The sequence below is a fragment of the Phascolarctos cinereus genome, unplaced genomic scaffold (genome assembly GCF_003287225.1).
Source record: "Phascolarctos cinereus isolate Bilbo 61053 unplaced genomic scaffold, phaCin_HiC Scaffold_3;HRSCAF=262, whole genome shotgun sequence".
Taxonomy (NCBI): domain Eukaryota; kingdom Metazoa; phylum Chordata; class Mammalia; order Diprotodontia; family Phascolarctidae; genus Phascolarctos; species Phascolarctos cinereus.
Genome location: NW_027555736.1, coordinates 64317192 through 64337817, shown reverse-complemented (window position 1 = coordinate 64337817; position 20626 = coordinate 64317192). Strand labels below are relative to the sequence as shown.

The following is a 20626-nucleotide window of genomic DNA, read 5'->3' as shown; positions in this document are numbered from 1 at the left end:
AAACTATTCCATACATCACTCATTTTACCTTTCTTAAATCTCATTTTCTTTCCCCTGAATACTCTTAGTGCTTATCCAGATCTTTTACTAGAGTATCCCAAACAAATGGAGAAGATGATTATCTTTTTTTTTTCCCCTCAACATGTATAGACATGGGGTTTTAGCCTACCTTCTGGAAATTGGGGTGTAAAAATAGACATGCCTAAAGCAATGATATAATTCAAAGATATAGATCAATCAATAAATCAACATAATCCATCAAGTTATCATTACATGCCTAACACAAGGAAATACATATATGTGTGTGTGTACACATACATATATATGTATGCATGTATATAATGCATATGGGTCATGGAAAAGCATGGGCAGAGGTGTTTGGGAAGTCATAGTCAAGGCATGACAAGCTTGAAGATACTTTTTACGGAACCAGATCTCCTGTATTTTTCAGTCTTCTGTGAAACCGAACAGGTTTCTCCCATAAGAATTCAGACATGTTAAATGTACAGCAGTCAAATGTAAAAACAATCACCTAGTCATAAAGTAACATTAGTTCTCTCCAGAATTTGTCACTGGATGATCTTGCATCTTATGTACCCTATTTTTGTGATAGAGCCTTATAGTTCAAAAATTGTTATGGACATCTGAGGTCATCTAGTGCAACCTATTCTTGTATATGAATCAATTCTTAAAACACCCCTGAAAAGCAGTAACATGCCTCCCCTTCAATATTGCAAATGAAATGAAACTTGCTACTCCCATGGCAGCTCATCATATTTTAAAATTTTAAAATTATATTTTTCTTCTGAAATTTAATACAAATAAGCTAAGTATTTCCAAATATAAAACAGAATAGAAAAATAGAATTGTATTTGTGGCAAGAAATATACATGATAAATGACTTATTTTTCTTTCCAAGTATACAACAAATTCAGCATGTTATTTTTAAAATTCCATCTCTACTTTTTGTCTGTGTTTTCCAATGACTTTCCTTTGGTTCTCTTCTTTTCATTTTTAATGTTTTATTTTCTTTCTTTTTTTACTTTGCTTTCTTTTAACCTTATTTCTTTATCACTTCCCTATCTTCTTACAAATCCCCATTCCCCCAATAAAAAGAAAAAAAAAGTATCAAATATGCCTAATCAAACAAAACAAAACCCAATATTATCCATGTCTGAGAATCTATGTCTCATTGTGCATCCTGAGTTCATCACCACAAAACCAGGAAGTTGTCCTTCAATGGTCTTTTGTGTGGGCCCATTCCATTTTTAAACATCTCTAGTGGCTAGGAAGTTTTTCTTTATAAGGTGATAAAAATCCATTGATTGGCATCTTCACCACAAATATTTCCTCATCCCCTACCTTCTTATGGAAAGTAGAAAAAGCATAATCCCTTTTCTACATGGCATTCCTATAACTTGAAGACTACCATAATACCATCTCATCAGTTTAAGTGAATAAATATTTATTTTCATTAAGTTCCCTTAAGTCAGTGAACATTTAGTTTCAATAATTTCCTTAAATCAAGTATTTTACTTCATCAAGCAGTTTATCAAGGGAGTGATGTTCCTAAAGTCCAGGTCTGACCATGTCATTCTTATACTCAAGAAACTCCAGTGACTCCAGTGACACTCATCTCTGTAAGAAAGTAAAACAAATTCTTCTGTTTGGAATTTCAAACTTTGCTTACACTTAACATTATAGGCTAATTATATATTACTCTCTTTCACACATCGATCATTATAGCCAAAATGGCCTCCTTTCTGTTTCTTTTTTTTTTTTTCAAGGCCATTGGGTTTAAGTGACTTGACCCAGGGTCACATAGCTAGTAAGTAGCAAGTATCTGGTCTGAGACCAGATTTAAATTCAGGTCCTTCTGAGTCCAGAGCTGGTGCTCTATCCACTCTCCTTTCTGTCTCTTACCCATGACACTCCATCCTTTATCTCTGTGTCTTTGCAAAGGCTGTTCTTTCATTATCCTCTTGACCAGAATTTATTCTCTCCTCACCTCTACATTTTTGAATCTATCACCTTTCAGAACGAATCTAAAGGGCTGCCTCCTACAGGAAGCCTATCTTGATCTGCTTTTTGCATACTGTGGGTACTGTTTTACCTATACATGATTTTGAAAATATTTTTAATTTAATTTTCTGGGATTAATTAATAGAAATTATAAAGAATTAAAATTACAGTCTCTGTCTCTGACTGTGTCTGTGTGTGTATGTGTATGTGTGTGAGTGGTGTGCATACATACATTATATATAAATTAAAACAGTCTGAATGTTAAATAAAATATCTCATGAAATAGTGAGTTCAAGAAGATTATAGACCACCTTTGGATAGGATTTCTGTAGAAAAGATTCATGCTCTATATAGGAATTGTACGAAACTTGTATAAAAGTAAAGACACATATTGTCCCAAAAGTCTGAGTGAAAGTTTAAGCTTTGATAACCTTTATCTCCACCTCAACTGCTTCCCTAACACTAAGGGTTGAATTTCCTTAAAATGTTCTAACATCCTAGTTCTTAACTCCCATGGACTACCCCTCTACTCCACCTCAGCTATACAAACCAATGGTGAACCTTTGTTCTTACCATTTGCATTAGAACTTAAACTCCATGCAACCAGAGAATATTTCATTTTTGTCCCATATTTTCAGTGCTTAACAGAGTACTGAAAACATAGTAGATGCTTAATCAATTATTGTTTCTTTATTGATTGAGTGAGCTCCTAAAGGAAATGATACCTAAATTCCCAGTATTGTTACTTGCTTTAGTTAATTATTATGGAATTAATTTTAATTTAGAATTTCAGGCACCAAGAAAAATGAGTGAGTCTTCATACCACCAAATTGATAGTCTTCCCAAAATCCCCAATTAAAAAAAAAACCTTCCTCTATTATTCTGAGGTCTATATTTCCTAAAAGGGAGATTTTACTCAACACATTTCCCAAATAAAACAATTTCTGTAAGCTTGACTTTCAGCTTTTAATAATTATTTCAGCAGCTTGGCTATTTATTCTTTGGGTATGCTTGCTTATATAAAATCAATCAATCAATCAATAAAAGGCATCATACTAAAACCTTTCAGAAAATAAGGAATTAACTTCAATATGCAGAATATTATTCAGGAGTCATGGCCTAGTTTGGTTGCTGGGGACAGACCTATAAGTTCATTTATTTAAATTCTGCAGCAGAATCAGTTGAGATTTCTTTAAATCTCATGAATTAAGAAAGTTATTTCCTTTCTGGTTAAATTTCGAAAGTATTCTAGTCAAACTGTTTTGAAAAGAAAACAAATATCTTGATTAGTAATATGTGATTTTAAATAAATAAATATTCTTAAATGGCATGACTCATCAAAGAAGATGGGACCCCAAATGCATTAAAACTATCCATAAATATTTATTAAACTTTTACAATGTGTCAGGCGCCATGATACTAGAAGGTAGAAGCATATGTTCCCATCTTCAAGAAACTTGATTTCTGTGAAGATGTAGAATATATTCACTAATTGCTAAGTGCAAAACACATTTTAAAATGTTGGGAATTTTTTGTCCTCTTTTTTTTAGAGGGGGGAAGATAGTAATGTGGGGAACAGCAGGAAAGGCATTTTCAAAGAGGTGATACATGAGGCGAATCTAAGGATAACAAGAGACAAAAATGCAAAAGCATAGAGGAAGGAGATTTGTGTATGCATTTCTGTATAGAAAACTGCAAACAGGCCAGTTTGGTTAAGAATATAGAGAATAGGGGGAGTGATGACTAATCAGGATGGAAAGATAATCTGACACGAGATTGATCATGTTTTTATTTAAAAGGGACAGACAATATTAAAACTACTAAAATGAGCTAACAAATGACTTCCTTGTGGTACCCAACAAAGAAGATTCTGTATATATTGGAGGGGGAGGCAGTCAGTGTGGGTAGGGGTAAGGGAATGAGACATAGATTTGAGAGGAGAGAGAGTATAGGGAGTAAATAAAAGTAACCTAGACACAAATTCTTTTTTTTTTTTCAGGCCATTTAAAAGGCAGGTGGAGGAGCCAGGAAGCAATGGGGAGAAGCATAGTATATGCCATAAGTCTCAGAAACAGAGCATGCATAAAATACACTGACACAATGTCTTAGTCAAAAATTAGAGCTGCAAAAGCTGATTAATTCTCCAACTAGCTAAAATTCTATTTCACGGTATGTGGTTCCCCAGCTGTGAAAGGTTGAACACCATGACTCTACAGAAATCAATGATCCCCTATCCTGTACTTATTGCTTCCTTATGATTCCCTTTGGGCAACAGACTGCTTTTATAGAAACAATCCAATATATCAAATCTCAAATATAGCAGGAGGGTGTTCAAATAACTGTCCCTAAAACTCACATTTATCTTCCACTTGCGTCATCACTTCACCTCTTTATACACTGATGAAGCAGGTGTAATGAAAGATCATTGGGGGTGGGGTTGGGGAATCAAGAGAGTTGGATTCTAGCCCAGGTTTTACTTTGCTTCCTTCTGTTTTCTATAATGGTGAAGGTAATAATAATAATAATAATAATAATAATAATAATAATAATAAATACAGAATATGATGGGGCCTAAGCAGATCAGTTACCAGATGTTATGAATCTATATGAAAAAAGACAAAGAATCCATGATTCTGAGGATAGAGTGTTTTTCTATCAGGGTAGAATAAAGCAGGTGAGTCTTAAGGAGCTACCTCAGGCAAAAAATGACTTGGCAGGGTCACATAGCTACTAAATTCCAAAGGCAGAAATTAATCTTCTCCCTCATATATCTCCTTCTCTCCAAATTCAAAGACCATAGTCTCCTGCTTGGTTTCCCTGCCACAAGTGTTTCCTCACTCTAATCTATCCTCCACTCAGTTGTCAAAGTGATCATCTTAAAGCATAGGTCTGACCATATCATCTCCCCCTTCCCCTGATAAATAAACTCCATTGGCTTACTATTGCCTCCGAGATTAAATTACAAGTGCTGGTCAATTCCTTCACAGCCTTATTTCTTCCTGTCTTTCTAGTCTTAAACTTTACTCCATTCCCTTCACCTCTTCACTCTGCTAACACTGACTTTCTTATTTCTTGCACTCACAAAAATCCCGCTGTTTACTACATGATATTTCCCTCACTGTCGCCAGGTCCTGGAATGCTGTACTTCCTCACCTCTGCCTCCTGGTTAATTTCACTTCCTTCAAAACTCAGCTTAAATCTCGCCTCCTGCAGGATCCCTTCTCAGTCCCTGCCATTGCTAGTACCTTCCCTCTGGGATTACTTTCATTTATATTATATATATCTTGCATGTACATGTTTTCATATGCTCCCCTGATTAGAATATGTTTCTTCAGGGTTCAGATTATGTATTAGACTATTTTTTGGGGGGAGGACAGGACAGGAGGATTGCCTGTGCTTAGCACAGTGCCTGGCATATAGTAAATGCTTAATAAATGCTTATGGAATTACTTGTCTCAATTCTTCCTGAGTCCAAGTTTAGTATTTAGAAACACATTGAATATTCATTCTCTTTAGCAAATTGAAGGACTACAAAAGAAAAATAAAGGTAATAATGTATATATTTTTGATTGTATATATACATATAAACATATACATATGTATATAAAATCAAGTCCTTTAAAGACAACACGACAATAACTTCTCAGATGTTCTATTAAAGAATCATCAAATTATATCATATATGGAAACTTCAAATTATGTTACATATATAATTTATTCAAATTATATACTTATGTATACATAGACACAATACATGCATATTTACATTTATAGACACACTCATACATATGTGATATGCATTTAATTTGAAGATTCTCTAATAGAATATGTAAGAAGAAAAAAACAATTGGGAAATTGTTTTGGTGTCTTCAAAAACTGTGCTAAAGTCTATGGTGGATAAAGATTCTCCCTTGTATAAGATTTCACTTACGTACAGTAGCCCCTAGAGTAGTTGATCAGAGTACAAAGAAGAACACATATAATATGTTTGAGATTAAAGATCTTATATAAGATAAATGTGATGGTCTTCCTTGTCATTGTGGGGCAGTTTTTTGTGTGTGTGTGCCATAGTTACTACACTATAAAAGAGGTGGTTGGCCTAGCTAAACTCAGATGATCCTTCTATTTGGAACATTCTAGGACTAAGTGATTAGATAAGTGGGAGGCTCTACATTGATAAGAGCTGTGATTCTTGTTATCCCTCATTCATTTCACCTCCTTCAAATTTTCTTCTGAAAAGTAATCTTGTAAGTTACTGGGATGGCCTTTATCTCTATTTTTTTTTTATTCACAGTTTCCAAATTTTGATTCGATTTAACACAAGTGAAAGAGGTAACTATGGCCATATTACCCATAAACGGACAAAGATAGAAAGACCCCATATATACTGAATGATTACTAGCATTAGTTAGGGGGAACAGCAAATACTTATAACAAAAAACAACACAGTTGTAAAATTAAATTGGGATGAAAGTGGGTGTCCATCTATTCGGGAATGGCTGAACAACATGTGATATATGAATGTTACTGAATGATGAGAAAGAATAAATGATAAAATCTGAGAAATATGGTTAGACTAAGTGAATGATCTAATGCAAAGTGAATAAGCAGAACCAGGAGAACAATACACAAAATTACTACAATAAAATAAATTAAAATAAAACTAAAGAGAAGCACAAATTAAGTGCCTAGTAATATAAGATTTAGTGCTGGGCAATAAAGAGAAAAAAATGCAGATCGCTGGTTCTTGCTTATAGACACAAGTAAAAGCCATACAAAAATCAATTCAACAAGTATGTCTAATAAGGCTCATAGGGTGAAGAGATGGAAGGTTTTTAAGGGATCATAATGAGCCAACTTCTGCTTTTTACGATGAAGAAATCAGACTTATCAGGGTTGAATGGCTTCCCTAAAGTCACAGAGGTAATTAGTATTAGAGTTGGAATTTGAATTCAGATCTTCTGACTTCAAATTTAGTTCTCTTTCCACTATACCACACTGTTTTTTATTTAGTAGATACCGCCTAAGGGGCTACAAGACAATGGACTTGAAGAGACATAAAGTTTAAATAAGGCATGCCCCTGCCCACATGAAGTCTATTAGAGAAAAAAAAAAATTAGGTAACTCTAAAACACCAGGGTTCATTAGAGAAGTAGAAAACTAAGTTGTACATGGAGTGTTGTGAGTGCAAGGGATTATCCTTAATTGGGGAGGGGATGTATGAAGGATTTATAGGTGAAATTTTAATTGGCTTTTAAAGGTTGGGTAGAATTTAAATAAATGAAGGGAAGAGGTTGCCTTTGTCCCCCTGGTGCCTTATCAATAACAATTGCTTAATAAATGTGTGTTGAAATAAATGCAGTTGAATAGAATTCCAGGCATAGAATAGCTTAAAAACCAAACTGTGGAGATGGAAATGTGGTTTATGTCCAAGAGGAGAGTAATAAGATGACATTAAATTTAGACAGGAATGGATAGTGAGAGAGTTCTATCCATCAGAGATAAGTGTATTCAATAGACTGGAGGAATAATAAGGTATTCAAGTATCAAGACCAGATTGGAAAGGATAAAGAAAAGCTCTCTGAGCAGTCCATCAAGTCTTCAAGAAAAGGATTATTGTTTAAATGATGAGCAAGTGAAGGCCAGTATATTGCACTGCTGCTGTTAGGTAGAAGTTTTTACCTCATAGCTCTTTTTAAAGAAGGGCCTATCTTTTGTATTTTTTTTTGTATCCCCAGTGCTTACCATAGTATCTGGAACACAGGAGACACTTAATAAATGTTAGTGAACTGACTTCTTTTGTTGACACACAAGATAAACAAATGAAAGCTACAATCATACATTTCAAGTTCAATCGCCTACCAATTTTCACTAGGTACCCCATATAGAATCCAGAATTCCCTTCTTTTTTGCTTATGTTAACACAAGTTCTTGGGTTCAGGATAATCTTTTCTTATATTGGGAGACAATCATTCTGTAAAGTATTACAAAAACAGTTAAAAAAAACTAGCATCACATAATGTTTAATATTCACAAAATACTTTATACCATTTGATCATCTCAGATAGGCGCTTTATTAACTCCATTTTATAGATGGTTAAATTAACGATGAGAGACGTTGAGTGACCTGCCCAGAGTCACACAACTAGTGTCTGGGAAAGGACTCAAATACAATTCTTCCTGATGTGCGTAAATCTGTATCACCTAGCTTCCTTGGTGTATTACCTATGGGACTAGGTTTAAACTCCACGTGGACACAGAACATATTCTAGTAATTTTTAAAAATCATCTCTTCCATTAAAAAAAAGAAAGAAAGAAAGAAAAATACTATAAAGAATAAGGAAAGGTAGGGACACTAAAGCATTGATGTTGGAGCTGTGAACTGGTCCAACCACTCTGGAGAACAAACAATTAAGATGTACAAAAGGCTATAAAACTGTGCCCACCATTTGGGTCTATAAACCAAAGAGATCAAAAAGTGAAAAACACTTATTGGTACAAAAATATTTATAGCAGCTCTTGTTGAGGTGGCAAAGAATTGGAAACTGAAGGGATGCCCACTAATTGGTAAATGGCTAAAGAAGTTGTGGTAGATGATGGTGATGGAAAATTATTGTGCTCTAAGAAATGATGAGAAGGATGGCTTCAGAAAAACCTAAGAAGTCTTACACGAGCTCATGCAAAATGAAGTGAGCAGAACCAGGATGACATTGTACACAGTAACAGCAACATTGTGAGGATGATCAACTGTGAAAGACTTAGTTACTCTGATCAAGACAATGATCCAAGACTGTGCCAAGGGACCCATGATGAAAAATGCTATCCACCTCCACAGTGAGAACTGATGAACTCTGAGTATAGAATAAAACATTTTTTTTCACTTAATTTCCTTGGGTTTCTTTGTGTCTGTTTTCTTTTGCAACGTATCAAATATGGAATGATATTTTGAGTGACTTCCCAGATATTGCCTGCCTTCTCACGGAATGAGAGAATGGTGAGAAGGGAGAGAATTTAGAATAAATTTAAATAATGTTTAAAACATTAAATGCAATTGGGGAACATTTAACAATAAACAAAAAAAAATATGAACAACAGCAAAACACTTTTCTCAATCATTTGGTGGGTTTTGCTTTCACATCATAGTTATTTCTATATATGATTACCCACCTCCTAATTAATACCCTATGTTCCTTTGTAACCGAGAAAAAGAGTTAAACAAAACCAAAAGACACAGCGATATCCACCAAAAAGAGGGAGGGTCTTCTTTATCTCTTTTATGGCCAAGATGGTCCATTATGTCTATTCAGTATTGGGGTTATTATTATTATTATTTTTTTTTTGTCTAGGCAGTGGGGTTAAGAGTCTTGCTCAGGGTCACACAGCTAGTAAGTGTTATGTGTCTGAGGCCAAATTTGAACTCAGGTCCTCCCATATCCAGGGCCAATGCTCTATCCAGTGTGCCACCTAGCTGCCCCTTATTTTGTTTTTTTTTCTAATTGCAGTCATTGTGTATATGGTTCTCCTGGTTCTACTTATTCACACTGCCCCGTTTTATTCAACTCTTCCCATGTTTCTCAGAATTCATCATTCATTCTCTCTTATGGTTCAATAATAACCTATTACATTCATATATTACAAATTGTTCAGCCATTTCCCAACAGATGGACACCCACTTTGATTCCAACTTTGTTTTTATTTGTAGTTTTTATTGTTGTTTTGCTGTTCCCATTAAGTACTCCTATGAATTGAGGTAGTGATGTGGAACAGTGCAGGAATATTGCACTTATAGTCAGGAAGGACTGAGTTCAAATCTGGCCTCCAATGCTAGCTTGTATGACTCTGGGCCAGCCATTTAATCTCTATTTGCCTCAGTTTCCATATCTATAAAATGAGCTTGATAATAGCACTTACGTCCCAGGGTTTTTTTGAGAATCAAATGAGATAATCGTAAAGCAGTTAGCACAGTGCCTGGAGCACAGTAAGTTCTATATGTCTTCTTCTTATTATTATAGAATTATTATTTTTCTTTCTTTGACCTACCAAATTAAAATCATCCCAGTGATTTACTGGAGCATTTTTCAGAAAGGAGTTTAAAAGAAACCAATTTGTTTTTTATTCAGTTGGTTATGTCCAACTTTTCATGACCCCATTTTTTTTAATTTGTTTTGGCAAAGATACTGGAATGGTTTGCCAGCTCATTTTACAGATGAAGAAACTGAGGCAAGCAGGGTTAATTGCCACATCTATTGTCTTAAGTCACATTTGAATTCAGGTCTTCCTGACTCCTGGACTGGCACTCTATCCACTGTGCCATCTGGATGCCCTAGTGAACATTACATATAATTTTCCCTTTTTTAGGAGCTGTCACAAATTCATGAAATAATAATCCAAGTCTAAAACTTTTCTACTTCTAATAATGGCTTAGGTCCCCTTGTGAGTCCCTACCCTCACTGAATGGGAATTTTATCAAATGACATATGTCTATTAAGAATGAATTTATAATAAAACTTCCAGATAAGGTTTCTGCTTTGAGATCCTGGGATAAGGAGGTGTATTTTAACAGGCAGAGTAGCTAGCTCATGCTTTGGATTAGAGCACTGGGCCAGGAGTCAGGAATACTTATCTTCCTGCATCCAAATCTGGCCTCACACACTTACTAGTTGTATGACCCTGAACAAGTCACTTTAACTCTGTTTGCCTCAGTCCCTTTTCTGTAAAATGAACTGGAGAAGGAAATGACCAACCTCTCCAGTATCTCTGCCAAGAAAATTCCAAATGGAATCACAAAGAGTCAGACACAACTGAAACAAGTGAACAACAAATTTTAGGTGCGTATTGTTTATCTATTTCATTACTATAGCATCATTGTGTGTAATATTACATGGTAACATAAATTTCTTAATTCTAAAGATTTGCTGTTGTCTCCTAAGCCCTTATTTAATCTTGTTTAGGTTCAACTTGAACAAGTTTGAATTTTAATAGTGTGTCCACGTAAAATAATTTTTAAAAAAAACCATGAAAATTAACCAATCTAAGCAATTATTTACCATTTACTATATCCTTTGGCAGAAAGGGAAAAAAAATAAGACTAGAGCATGAATATTAATGAGGAAGACCTTTTAAACTCCTCAATAAAATGCTAGGGCTGCAGGAAAGAACAGGTAGAATACAGAAATGAACCTAAATTGTTCTCTCTCAGGAGTTACTATAGCTTTAAGAACACTTTTAAAGAAACTTAAAAACACACACACACACACACACACACACACACACACACACACACACACACAATTCATCTCCTGAATAAAGCAGCACACTGACTGACACAAGCTGAGGAGGAAAGGAGCCACTCTAAAAATACCTTGGTAAAAATAAACGTGGAAAGAGCTGACATTTCCTTCTTTGCTCTGGGAAGAGTCACCTCTGGAAGTGCATGTGGCTGCACCATCCAGAAGTTGTATCCTTCACTCTTCATTACACTTCTGTTGTCCAGGAGGTGGGAATGTCAGTGTAAAGCCACATGGTTCATTAGATTCTTCTTAATTTCTTTCTCAACAATTGAGCCAGTAAAAATCATTTTAAATGAGAACCACTACAAGCATCCATGTTATTCCAAAAGTAAATATGGGGGGAGGGAAAATCTTTAAAAAAAATCAATAAATTGAAATGTTAAACCCAAGCCAACACTGCTGGATCCTGAAGTTGGACTTGACATTTAAGTAGATGTAAGTGGAAGGGTAGGAAACTGGAATTTCAACAGCCTCTAATAATAATGGGCATCTGTCTAGAGCCACACAGCTTTCCCAAATCAGCAGACCAAGCTGCCCAATATCACTCTCCACCCTCCAAAATCTCACAGTAGAAGAGAGATGTCAACTCAAGAGGTAATATCATTAACTGAATACCTGTGCACAAAGACATGGTAGTCTCCACATTCAAGGATCTTGTCACTAAGTAGAAGCACAAAACACACAAAAGTGTAATAAAGCAAAGAGATTGCCCTGCCATACTGTACCTGCAGATGTAATAGGCAGTGGTGATCACTCTGATTCATCATCCCCACATTTACGAGAATGTTAGCCAAGGGGCTCAAAATTATAGGCATACACTGGGAAGTCAATAGCAAGATGTTGGTGAAGTGAATAGAGTTTTTTTGGGGAGGGAATGTAAAGGAAAGAAAGGAAAATGGCTGTGGAAATTGGATACTGTCCTTACCTGGGTCTAACTCATCCAACCACTCACTAAAAAGATTGCTTTTGTTCATACTGTGTTAGGCTCTTTAGACAGTAATTTAGAAGTGCCTTTATTACTAAGAAGCATTTGTCAGTTAAGTGACAAAGTGGATAGAGTGCTGGGCAATCTGGGGTCAGACATTTATTAACTGTTTGGCCCTGGCCAAATCTTTTAACCCCTATTTGCCTCAGTTTCCTTAACTGTAATATGAAGATAATAACAGCACCTACCTTCCAGAGTTATTGTGATGATCAAATGTAATATTTGTAAAGTGTGTAGCAAAATGTCTGTTCATGGCAGGTGTTTAAATAATTCTTATTTCCTTCTATTTCTTAAGGATGTAAATATATTCTTAGCTGTGATCCGTATTCTGGGAAATCACATTGGTGTAGCTTCAATGCTTCATGTTCTCAGTGCTCCAATGCAGCACCTTACAGACACTGGTAGTCTAGTATGGGTCAGAACTTAAGACTGAGATGAGCAAGGTCATCCTGCACTGTCTGTCCCCCAGTGTGCTGCACTGAGCTGCTAAGGGATTTGAAAGATGTTCAGTTCTTTGTGTTTTTATTCCCAGACCTAATACAGTGTTTGGCACATAAAGAAGTAAATGTTTGTTGACTGATGAATAAATACTATAGTAAGCTGAGATGTGTCAATGTATGCCCTCTGAAAACTGAAGGTTGGGGTATGGCTTTTGTTACTGAGTCATTTCAGATTCTTTCTGATCCTGTTTAAAGTTTTCTTGGAAAAGATATCAGGGTGGTTTGTGATTTCCTTCTCCAGATCATTTTACAGATAAGGAAACTGAGGTAATCAGGGTTAAGTGATTTGCCCAGGGTCATATAGCTAGTTAGTATCTCAAGCTAGATTTGAACTCATGAAGATGAATCTTCCTGATTACAAATCCAGTGCTCTATCCACTATACCATGGACTGCTTAGCTTTTGGCAAAAAAAAAAATAAGAAGTTGCTGTTGTATTTTAACTTATTATTTACATTGCACTATATATTTTAAATACATCTTTTTGTAATACTATGCTAAATGTTTAATTGAAGGATTTAGAGGCAAGTGTGGATGAGGAAGTTCTGAAGAAATCACCCCAACTAATTCTATTTTTTTTTTACTGTTAAACATCTAAATAGAGTGATTTGAATTTTCTGTCTTAAAACTCACTCCTAAGTCCCCTGAAATCTTGTTTCTGATCTCATTCTACTGAAATTTCTTCCTTCAAGTTATCCCAATGTCCTCTCATTTCCTAAATTTAAGAAAGGGAATTTTAAAAATTTTAAATTAAATATATGTGTTGTTTGTGTATGTCCGTACATACATACGTGTGTATGTATATATGTGTGTGTATACATACATACATACATATATATATGTATGTATGTATGTATACATATATATATAATGTCGTCCTCTAAAGCATTTGATACTGTTGGTTATTCTCTTCTTCTCTGTACTTCTTCCTTAACTTTTACTTACTTGGGACCACTCAATAAGGCTGTTGTGAATGAGAAGAAGGGATTCATACTTATGTAGGTAACAGAAAAAATTGTCTCTGGCATCCATTAAAATTCTGTGTTTCAGTGACTTCTAACTCTTTGAAACATCCTACTTTTATACAAATCCTTTCCTGATCCTTCAGCTACTAATGACCCCTCAGGGAAAAAATATCATCTTGTATGAATAAATTAATAAGCATTGAAATGCTTATTATGTACCAATCACTGTGCTATAAGCCTAGAAATCAAAAATCAAAATAAATGAGTGAAGATAGGCCCTTTCTTCATGGAATTAACAAATGGACAGAGACTATGCATACAGCTAAGTGGCTCTCATTAAACAAAGCACTGGTCATGGAGTCAGGAAGACCTGGCATCAGACACTTAATAGCTGTGTGATCCTGGGCAAATCATTTAACCTCTGTTTGCCTTAATCCGATGGAAAAGGAAACAGCAAACCAGTCCAGTATCTTTGCCAAGAAAACCCCATGGACAATATAGGCATGTTATGGTTGACAGGGATCATGAAAAGTTGAATACAACTGAATGAATAAATAAAAATGCATACAGGGGGCCAGTGAAGGGCATTTGTTGCATGGAATCATAGGAAAATAGAATGACAAGAATTTCTAAGAAAAATGGCAGTAATGGTTTGATTACAGTTCCAGAACTGGAAAAACAGAGGAGATAAGGTGGAGGATGGAAGAGGACCACATGGGGGTATGGCTAGGAATAAAGCATGGCTTGGGCTCACCTGAGATAATAGTGTTAGAAGACATTTACCAGTCATATCAGCAAGGGTGTAGATGTCCCCCTAAGGCTAGCTGAAGGTCCTTGACAGAAGGGAGTATTTCATATTTGTTGTTGTTGTTTTTTATACTCATAATCTAGGACCATGCCTTGCCAAATGTGAGGTGAATACTTTAATGCTCATTGTTTGATTAATCTTCCCACACATTGCCCCTCCTCTACACTTCATTTCTGTTGCTGGTACAACATAAAAGTTCTGAGTTACCTTTGATTCTTTTCATCATCCAACCTCATAGCCAATTCTTTATCTGTCTACATCACCATCATTCTAGTGCAATTTCTCATTATCTCACACTTAAGACTACTGTGATACCCTCATATCTGATGTGCCCTATTTCTAGTCTCTCTGTTCCCCAAATCTTCTTTCATACAGCTGCCAGAATAACCATCCTTTTATATTACATGCTAATCCCTGGCGTTCCTCTAGTCAAACAAAGGTGATTCCCTATTAGCCACAAGGGGAAAATAAAACATTAAAAAACAAAACAAACAAACAAAACTTAGCCCACCATTAACGCTCAGCATAGCCTGGTTCCAGATATCACTTTAAAAGTTATTTTTCACTACTGCTTTTCACTACTCTACATTCCTCAATTGCATCCATTGTTTGCCACCTCACTATACTTCCTTTTTTTTCTTTTTGGCTGTTTTTCAGTTGTTTTAAGTCATGGCCAACTCTGTATGACCTTATTTGGGGTTTTCTTGGCAAAGATACTAGAGTGGTTTGCCAATTCCTTCTCCAGCTCATTTTACAGATGAAGAAACTGAGGCAAAGAAGGTTAAGTGACTTGCCCAGAACTCAGGAAGATGAGTCTTCCTGACTTAAGACCAGAAACTCTATCCGCTGTGCTACCTAGAGCTGTCATTATACTTTATGTGTAACTAAAAAATAATGCATTCAATTCACTTCTCTGTCTTCCTAATTACCTAGTTGGAAGTTATCTCCCCCTTATATTTCTTGTAGCGTATTATGTATTCCCCTCCACTGTCCTTGTCACATTCACCTTTTTTATTATACTTATTCTTATATGTCTTAGTTCCAATCTTCAACTATAAGATTTTTTTCCATTTTTGTACACTCATTGCATTAGCTCTAGCACAATTGGTTAACTGTAGGTTGTACTTAAAATGGGCATTAAATTGAATTGAGGTGCTATTTATGATACTGATAAAATTTACCACCCTATAACTTTCAAATTTTAGTACTTGTTCTGTCCTCTGGGATCAAGTTGAATATGTCTAATCCATGGCACAGTGTTCATGTGGGGGATACTAGTACCTGAGAGGTGGTATACACGTTGGAGAGAGGAGAGGAGTTGAAAGGAAAGGGAAAGAGGAAGAGAGGGAGAGATGTTTAAAAGAAAGAGATATTGATTTATGAGAAAAGACTAATGGAGCTAAATGCATATGAGTAGTGTAAGTGATGTTTTAAGACTACCCAGGACTATCAAAACAGTTTAGAGAGCCTAAATTGGAAAATTATTTGATCTCACATAAGAATAAAGAATAATAATTTTATAAATTTCCTTAAAATGTTTTCAATAACAGAAAAAATATTGCTTTTAATTTTCTTTGTCTGGATCAAGGAATAGCCTAGTAGGGGGAATAGTGGAGGTTTTTACAGAGCATCAGACTTTAACTCATCACCATCATATATTTATTGAACTTCTGGCATGTATTCTATTCTGAGTAATACTGCCTTAAGAAGAGAGATTCTTTCACTTCCACTCCCCAAGAATGGACAGAGTATCCATTTAAATCATTTTTTAACCTTCTACATATATGTTTCCTGCATTATAAATGTTATTCCCAACAGATAACATCAAATTTTGATAAGTAGAATCATAATATCACAATATAAAAACATAGAAAAATAATTGACAATTTTTTTCTGCTATGAATTGCTCATCATGAATACTTCTTCCTTATTGGATCAAAGAATCTATATTTTCCTAAGAATAACATAAGGACACACAAAGATTAATAACCTATCTGTCTATACTTGAGTGCCTTGAATTGATAACCTCATCCCAAGAGCAATGAGGTAAACAAGCACTTTTCGTATATCAGAAGCTCTAAGCAGAAAAATCTAAGTGTACAGGACTAAACAATGACATCAATATTTAGTTTTAGTTCTTTTGCCCAATTCCCTGAAATCTTAAAGAAGCCAATCATGTCTGAAAAATAACTTAAGCAAAATAGCTTGATTTTCTTGGAGAAAGCTCTTTTTTTCATTCTTACCCTTGTACTTTTTCTTTTAAATTTTAAATCATTTTTCCTGAATTGAATCACAAAAATGAGAGTATTTGCACAAAAACAGAACACAAAGAGAAAATCCAATATGAAACCCTGAATCTCCATTTCCTATTGCCTATTTTTTTAAAACACATTAAAAATTTTTTTTCTTTCCTTCCTTCTTTCTTTCTTTTTTCTTTTAGTTTTCAACATTCACTTTTATAAGATTTTGATTTCTAAATTTTTCCCCTTCCTCTCCTCTCTCTCCCCAAAATGGCATGCAATCTGATATAGGCTACACATGTACAAGCATATTAAACATATTTCCACATCAGTCATGCTGTGAAAGAAGAATCAAAACAAAAGGGAGAAACCAAGAGAAAGAAAACAAAGAGAGAAAATGATACACTTTGATCTGCACTCAGAGTCTGTAGTTCTTTCTCTGGATAACATTTTCCATGAGAGTCTTTTTGAATTGTCTTAGATCACTGCATTTCTGAGAAGAGCTAAGTCTATCAAAGTTGGTCATCAACATAATGCTGCTATTACTGTGTACAATGTTCTCATGGTTCTTCTCATTTCACTCAGCATCAGTTCATGAAAGTCTTTCCAGGTTAAAACACATTTTCATTGTTATTTTTATAATATTAAAATTTTCTCGTATATCCCTTCCCCTGCTTACTCCCAAAGAACTGCCAATCTAATGTGTATATAACAAATTCTACATACTGTTTTCAAAACTCTCCTCTTTGTCTATGCTCATCTATACTTCCTTACTTCCTTTAATTCTCTTCTATGCATTAAAAATATTCTAATGGTCTATTTTTTTTTGTGCATCACTATTACTAACCTCCCTGTCTCTGTGATTCCCACCCTCTTCCAATAACTGAGATTTTTAAAAAAATGTAACAAATGAGAAAAATTATTATTAATAATCAATGATTTGGGGGAGATCCAGTGTCCCCCCCTTTTTTTCTAAAGTCCTGATTTTAAAACTTCAGTCTCTTGAAGCAAATTGCTGATAATGAGATTGAACTAACTTTCTTGTTCAAACCTCACCCAGCTAGGGTAGCTATTGTGTTCTGTTCAGGCTTGGGTGGGACATAGATCCTTTGAACATATTGCCCAAGGCTGGAGGTATATCTGGGTATAGAGATAGTCTCTCTGCCCATGGGAGTCACTTTTAAACACTCATTGTAATATTAATTCTCATATTATTTGTTAACTAAGCAGGATTAATTCCCACCTTGGGGAACACCTACTCTTTGAAGAATATATAAACTATGAGTCCACTGCCATGATTGTCTTTGGTCTAAGAGAGGTGGCCAAAGGCCAAATGGCCATCTTTTTATTAATAAACATACTGTCCTTATTAACAGAATGATTAAAATAAACAGAAATTATGTCTCTTGAACATTTTTAATCATCACACATATAAACATAGAAATTCACCAGCAGCCATGTGCCAAATATTCAAAGGGGTATATGAGACCCAGAAAAGTTAAGAATCCCTGCTTTACATGATCCTTATCTGGCCTAGGCCTAAGGCCCTTCATTATCCTAGTTGCACTTCTCTGCTTACTCTTCATCATTATTATATAGCAGATTAAATTTTATAGCTTTTCCATAAGTATTTTATATATGTCATAGAAGTAAGGATTTTGAGCTTGCTTACAATCTGCAGTTCTGAGGAGGGCATGAATTTCTCTTCACTGTCTATTCTGCTAGTCTAATGGGTGATCCAGTCTCTTTATAGGGAATGCGTCATCCCTTATCTCTGAAATTTTCATAATACTTTGACAACACATCACTGCCACAGCTGTCATAAACCTTGTCACATCATTAGTCTCTGACTCAGATAGTGTTTAGTACTAGAGAAAGATTAGAGAGAGGGACAAATACAAGTGATTGTCTCGGTAAGGAAAAGTAGTCAGAGTTAGGGGAGAAGAGGGAAAGACAAGGCATGGAAGAAGGCTCTCCATCAGAAAGCAATAGGTACGGTGCTTCCTGTATAGCAGACACCACTTGTTACATGATGGAAAATGGAGCTTTAATATCAATGAGATCACAAATCACTCAGGAAAATAAGATCTGGCCCATCAGCTTAGAAAAAGGAAGAAAATGCCTATTTATTACATTCTGTTGTCTCTTTCCTCTTGGTCTTCATGGGAATATGTGTGTATTGGAGCACAATTCTCATAAAAATTAATGGGATATAAACCTGGGGATTAGTAGCTATTGGTCAGGATGGCATTCATGACACAGTGAAAGCAGAACACACATTGTGAGCCTTGTAACACTTTCACCTTCTAAATGACTTCTGAACATAATTATCAAACACAGAGAATATGCATAACATTCCATTTCTGTATTTTTTTTTACATTTTTTTTTTTTGGCCAAGAAATAGGGTTAAGTGACTTGCCCAGGGTCACACAGCTAGTAAGTGTTATGTGTCTGAGGCCAGATTTGAACTAAGGTCCTCCTTAATCCAGGGCTTGTGCTCTATCTACTGTGCCACCTAGCTGCTCCTGTGAATATTTTATAATACTCTCTTCCCTCACCCCTCTCCTCCCAATGTATTGTTGTCTCATTGAATAAATGAAGAAAAATTCAGCATCGTAGTTATGGCCTAGAAGTGGAGATCTCTAAACTAACAAAATAATTGTGTTCTTGCTAAATAAGTTGAATATTTTATGTTATGTGAAGATATGGAAGGAAGGTGAATTCTATCTAAGCCAGCCTCACTCCTTCCTTGACAACCCAATATGAAATGCTCCAGGAATTATGGGTGTTATTTTGCAGAAAGTTTTCCATCACAAAGGTTTTCTTTAATTAATCAACACACATTGATAAAGGAGCTACTACATGTGAGAAAGCTATGGGTTTAACAAAGACAACTATAAAACAATTCCTGCCCTCAAGAGGTTTACATTTCATCAGAGAAAATATGTACAAGTATATACAGAATATATACTGAATAAAATTTTTAATATATAATATGATATAGAATGATATTATATACAATAATATATTTTAATATAATATAGATACTGAAAAAATTGACAAAACAATTTTATGGGAGAGGAACTTCTGTCTGGGCTTGCTCAGGAGACGCCTTATGTAAGAGGTGGCAGATGAAGTGAGATTCAAAAGAGGCTAGTGAGTCTCAATTGTGGAGATGAGTGTGGAATACATTCCAGGCAAAGGGGGCAGTTTGTACAAAGGTACAGAAATGCGAGATGGAATATTATACGTAAGGTACAGTAGGAGGAGTTATATGGGATGGGGGAGATGATTGCACATTTCCATTTACCATAGAAAATGAATTCAGCCAGGCATAACCTCAGGAATTGTGAGCTGCAGTGGGCTAAGCAAAATAGTTATCCACAAAAGTTAAGCATCTTTACTGTAATCCCTCAGAGCAGAGGGGACTAGCATAGGTTGGAAATTGAGCAGGTCAACTGCAGATTAGTAGGGGGATCAGGCCCAATGGTCACTCCTAGCCTCAATGATGTCAAATGCAATCTTAAAAAGAAGTGACTTAAAATTTTATTCTTAATCTCTATAACCATGTAAATGGTTATACATTTTAAAGTTTACATATTTAAAGTTATATATTTAAAGTTATATACTTTAAATCTATATATTATAATATAGAATGTAAACTCCTTGTGTCTTCAGATTCCAGTATTTTGTTTTGCCTGCCATATACTAGACACTAACCAAAGAATACATATACATACATATATGCATATACATATGTACACATACACACATACATAAACACAAACATATGTTTCCATCTATCTGGTCATTTATA

At 35.1% G+C, this 20626-nt stretch overlaps 1 protein-coding gene across 1 annotated transcript in view; it reads right to left on the bottom strand.

Moving 5' to 3' along the window:
- Positions 1–20626, bottom strand: part of LOC144456269 (pro-neuregulin-3, membrane-bound isoform-like) — a 453429-nt gene that overhangs the window by 18916 nt on the left and 413887 nt on the right. The gene's annotated exons all lie outside the window — the stretch shown is intronic.